Source organism: Microtus ochrogaster, linkage group LG5, assembly GCF_000317375.1.
Source record: "Microtus ochrogaster isolate Prairie Vole_2 linkage group LG5, MicOch1.0, whole genome shotgun sequence".
NCBI classification, from domain to species: domain Eukaryota; kingdom Metazoa; phylum Chordata; class Mammalia; order Rodentia; family Cricetidae; genus Microtus; species Microtus ochrogaster.
The window spans coordinates 66,205,001-66,210,728 of NC_022031.1; the positions used below are offsets into that span (position 1 = coordinate 66,205,001).

Consider the following 5,728-nt stretch of genomic DNA (forward strand, 5'->3'; position numbering starts at 1 on the left):
AAGAATGCTCACTCTTAATGAGTGAATTCCTAATGCAAGCCTTCAGCCGGGACTTACTGAGCAGCTCTGCTAGAATGGGATTGTAGTTCCAGCCGCCAGAGGATGGGGGTGTTTAGTAGTTTAATTCAGTGATACTTTATTCTTCCACTGAGTAAAGCCTGTTTATGACCTCGCAGTAAAACATACCTTTCAAGATAGCTACTGATATGCATTAATCCTCTGCTTACACTATGTACAAAATATAGTGGTGAACTGTTATGTTGTTTAGAGCTGATTCCGATAACAACCTCTCAAACTTAAACATCTTTATCAAGTGTCCCCTGAAACCCTCTTCTGGGACAGGCTGACTCCTCACTCCAGTGACAAGAAGAAATGCTTAAGGGTATTAAAACCATTAAAAACAGCTAGAAAGCAAATCTTACCAACAGCTACTGCATTTATCCTACAATATAAAAAACAAACAAGCAAACAAACAAACAAGCAAAAAACGTAGACGAGGATGAGAAGTCACAGGTCAAACATGGAGATGTTCTTCCTGAACTTTCAACTGGAGACGCAACCATGACAGGTTCCATAGGCCTTCACTACTCATTCTAATAGATGTTGTGTATGTCCAGACTGAGGAGGTTCTGCTATTTGTCTGTTTCTTCTATCTATGTTTTTTAAAGTGCAACTTGGGCATCATCTCTAGATGACTCCAATGAGAATGCTCCACAAACAACATTCAGCAAACTGGACGGCTTGCCAAGAAATACCAATTAGTCTAACTTTCCCAGTTTTAACCGCCAAATAAAATACATTAAGGTATTTAATGAGGGTGGGGCAGAGCACTTGATGGGGTCTGACGTAGAGAAAGTTACGTAGACTGCTTGGTGGCAGAAGCTTTTAATCCCAGGACTTGGTAGACAAAGGCAGGCAGATCTCCAAATTCAAGGCCAGCCTGAGTTCGAGAACAGTCAGGGCTCTATGGAGAGAGACTCTGTCTTGAAAAAAATCCAGGAAAAGGGAGGGTAGGAAAGTCCTGAGTACCAAGGGTGAAGGAAAAGGGAGGGTAGGAAAGTCCTGAGTACCGAGGGTGAAGGAAAAGGGAGGGTAGGAAAGTCCTGAGTACTGAGGGTGAAGTGCTTTTCTCCTTGGTTCACAGAGGAACCGGGACTACACTTCCGCACTGGATGTCAACAGAGCCCACTGTGTAGCATAAGGAGTTCACGGTGGTGGTGCAGGTTCTGGGCTAGAAAGACACTTCCTCCAACATCCTTTGCATTTGGAGTGCTCAGTGCTCTCTACTTTTGGAATTTAGGTGAGCTGCTACACCAACAGGAGTCAGTCCACTCAGCATCATGTTTAATATGCAGTAACTTTTATGTGCTGTAGAAAATGCCTCATTGAGCACAAGGTAAGAATATGATCCTCTGACAATTTCAAAACACTCATTAATTACTTTGTGTGTGAATGTTCATGTATGCGTATACATGTGTGTCAGGAAGAATGCATTTGGAGGTCAAAGATCGATGTCAAGTGTCTCCCTCAACTGCTTATTCTTATTTTTGAAACATTGAACTTTGAGTTCATCAGTTTGGTTTGGCTGGACAGTCAATACGTTCCTACAGAGAAACCCTGTCTCGGAAAAACTAAAAAAAAAAAAAAATACGTTCCAGCCAGCCCCCTTGCATAACAGCTAGGGTCACAGACACTTTTTTACATGGGTGACGCAAATTTAGGTTCCCACGCTTGAAAGAAGCAAAGTACTTTATTGAACTGATTGAGGGCCATCTTTCCTGGTACTCTCAATACATATTAAAAAAAAAAATCAATACTAGTGCCAATGTCCATTCACCTTCACCTCAGAACTACTTCTTCAGGAATGACAGCTCCCCCAAACCTCCAATTTGCTTCCTATCTTCTCTGCCCAGAGATATTACAATAAAATTAAAAATACAGAAACATTTACAAAATTGTAGTTAGCTCTAATGGTCTGGTTTTATTTCATTTTCTGTCATTTTAACATGTATCAGAATAGCTAAGTACTATAGTATTAATAGTGCACATAAAGGCTATAAATGGCAAGGAAAAGCTACAGCTGCTGGAGATAGCTGACAGTCTGGGGCAGACTTACATTGCCTGGACTTTGAAGAATTCAATCTGAACAGAAGTGGCAGATAGCACAAACACAGGAAAAAGCAGGATAGAGAGGACACCAAAGTATGTGGTATAAAAGTGAACTAATTGGAGTAAAACAAACCTGACAGGAGACTGGACAGGTTTAGAGGGTCCAACAGACCAGGGTTCTAAATAGATGAAGCGAAGGTTTGTACACGCAACATCAGGGAACACTTCTATCACTCTGTTAACATAGTAATAGTCTCTTTCCACCCCTACCTTAATTTGTGTGTGTGGGAGGATGCTTGAAAATAAAACACAAGAGGCACAGAATAAAGGTAGAAAAAGAAAAACAACACCAAAACATTAAATTAGAGGGTATCTAGGAAGCCTGATATGTTAGCAACAGGACATTGCCCTAAATCTATTAACTAGTACAACTCTTCCCCTTCAGACCAGAGAAGTCAAGCATAAACTAAGGACGCATCTTAACGTCTTCATATACATCTGCTCACGTTTACCCTGAGTCTTTCAAAGCTCAGGTGAATGCAGCATACATGGTCAGGGGGCCAGTGACCTCAGGGTAGACAGGAAGCAGAGAGAATAATGCCTATGCATTCTACTTCTCCCCCCCCCCCCCTTTAACTACATCTGGGTTCCATATCCCTTGTGACTGCAGTCTACTTTCAGGATGATCTTCCCACCTAGCTAATCCTTTCTGGAAATGCCCTCAAGCATATTCAGAAGTGTGCTAAAACAGTATCCCAGACATTCTCTCACTATATTGAGAGTTTAAATGCAGCCTGGGCTACATCACATTCTGTCTCAAACACCCCAAACCAATTAACCATCAAACAAAAAAGTGAGTTCTTTTAAACTGTTAGATGAGGGCTGGGGATGTAGCACAGTTGGTCAAATACCTGGTTACCATGCATAGAGACCTGGATTTAGTTCCCACCTCCACTAAGCCTGGAGGGCTAAGTCTGTAATCTAGTACTTAGGAAGTAGAAGAAGAAAGGTCAGAAGTTCAAGGATGTCCTTGGTCATAGGGAGAATTCAAGGTTAATCTGGGCTAAGTAATAAACACACACACACACACACAAACACACACACAAAATATTTAGCCTACAGCTACTAATCTAATAAGCACTAGACCAAAGTTACAACCCAGATGTTTTATCTAATCATAACAAAATATTCCCAGGGCAATAAAGTACCTCTAATTACTATCTGCTTGGTATAATAATAATGTTATTTAATTGATTCTGTAATTATTGTATATCAAATAAAATTTTTTTAACTTATTTATTTATTAAAGATCTCCGTCTCTTCCCTGCCACCGCCTCCCATTTCCGTCCCCCTCCCCCAATCAAGTCCCCCTCCCTCCTCAGCCTGAAGAGCAATCAGGGTTCCCTGCCCTGTGGGAAGTCCAAGGAACCCCCACCTCCATCCATTTCTAGTAAGGTGAGCATCCAAGCTGCCTAGGCTCCCACAAAGCCATTACATGCAGTAGGATCAGAGACCCATTGCCATTGTTCTTGAGTTCTCAGTAGTCCTCATTGTCCGCTATGTTCAGCGAGTCTGGCCATCCTGAGTGAGGTAAGCCAGACCCAAAAAGAGGAACATGGCATGTACTCACTCATATTTGGTTTCTAGCCATAAACAAAGGACATTGAGCCTATAGTTAGTGATCCTAGAGAAGCTAAATAAGGAGAACCCAAAGAAAAACATATAGGCATCCTCCTGATTGTTGACCTTCATCAGGCGATGAAAGGAGATGGAGACCCACGTTGGAGCACCGGACAGAAATCTCAAGGTCCAAGTCAGGAGCAGAAGGAGAGAGAGCGCCAGCAAGGAACTCAGTACCGCAAGGGGTGCACCCACACACTGAGACAATGGGGATGTTCTATTGGGAACTCGCCAAGGCCAGCTGGCCTGGGTCTGAAAATGTCAAATAAAATTTTATGATGACACAAATGAATAGTGAAATAGGATCTCAAAAATGGTAAGACTAATATTTAGATTGTAATTGTTAACATCTTTCTTAAACAACTGGAACCAAAGTATCAGTAGTCGGTCAGAGAATGGAAGGAGCAAGGTGGCTTATTTTATAGAGCAGCTCCTCTTTGAGACAGTCCATTAATCTGGAGGTTGCTAAGGAAGGCTTTTCTCCTTTCTATTTCATTTTTATTGATAGTGAGTACTTTGTCTATATGTCTATGTGGATTATGTGCATGTAGTGCCTGTAGAGGCCAGAAGAGGGCATCAGTTCCCTTGGAACTAGAATTAGAAGCTTGGAACCAATCAGGGTCTGCAAGAGTTGCCAGGGTTCTTAACCAGAGTCATCTCTCCAGCCCCTTTTCTCTTTTCTAGGGCATGTCTACATTTTCATGTCCACCATGCAGGTACGTCCAACATGATGGGTCATCTTAGAACAGCAAAGTTTATTCTAAGGAGCTGTCAGTGAGCTTTCTGTCCCTGTGACAAAATACTTGAGAAAACTCAACTTTAGAAGGAAAGGTATATTGTTTGGGGTGCGTGCGTGCGTGCGTGCGTGCATGTGTGTGTGTGTGTTGAGGCATCCCATCGTGGCAGAAACAACTAGCAGAAGAATACTGCCATGTAATGGCTTCCAGGGAACAAAGAAAAAGCCTGCCTTTCCAGCAAAGCCCCCATATGGGCTGGAGACACAGATCAGTTGGGAACGTGCTTGCCAAGGAAGATGGGATGTCTCGGTTCCAGTCTCAGAAAGCACCTGGCAAAGCAAAGAGCAGTGGCACTAGTTTGTAATCCCAGTGCTGGGAGGCAAAGACAAATGGACTCAGCTAGCCTACTCTGCATGTTACAGGCCGGTGGGAGAACCTGTGTCCAAAATATCAGGGCAGATGGCAGAAAAAAAACACCAAAGGTTTCTATACACACCACGCATGGCTATCTGCACATACATGAACAGGTACACACATGTACACATATACACAACCCCATTAAGATATGAAATTAATAAATGTATAAATCCCTCAAGAAGCAGAGGTAGACATATCTCTGTGAGTTTGAGGTCAGCCTGGTCTACAAAGAGAGTTCCAGGACAGTCAGGTCTCACTCTCCAAAGTGAGGCCCTGTCTGAAAAACAAAAACAAACAAATAAATAAATACAGGTGTAAACCCATTCAGAGAACCTGCTCAACCACCTCCTAAAGTTTCGCCTCTGAGAACTGTGCTCTGAGGGCCAAGCCTCTAACATGAGATCTTGGGGACATTTAAAATTCAAACCACAATATGTACTGCACTTAAAAGTCAGATTCTGGCTATGGGTGTAGCTTAGTGGTAAAGTGCATTAGGCCCCCAGGATCCAAATAAATAAATAAATAACAAAGCAAGCAGCCAAACTCTGAGACTAAAAGTTTTATTTTAAAAGAATTTAAAGCTGTGTGTGATAGAAGCTTGTATCAGCACTTGGGATATACTGGCTGTGACTTGAGTTCCCTGGCATACACAAGACCTTGTCTCAAAAATTAAAAAAAGAAGAGAGAAAGAAAGAAAGAAAGAAAGAAAGAAAGAAAGAAAGAAAGAAAGAAAGAAGGAAGGAAGGAAGGAAGGAAGGAAGGAAGGAAGGAAGGAAGGAAGGAAG

At 42.2% G+C, this 5,728-nt stretch overlaps 1 protein-coding gene across 1 annotated transcript in view; it reads right to left on the reverse strand.

The window, feature by feature from the left end:
- Cpne3 (copine 3) overlaps positions 1-5,728 on the reverse strand; it is a 48,476-nt gene that overhangs the window by 36,138 nt on the left and 6,610 nt on the right. The gene's annotated exons all lie outside the window — the stretch shown is intronic.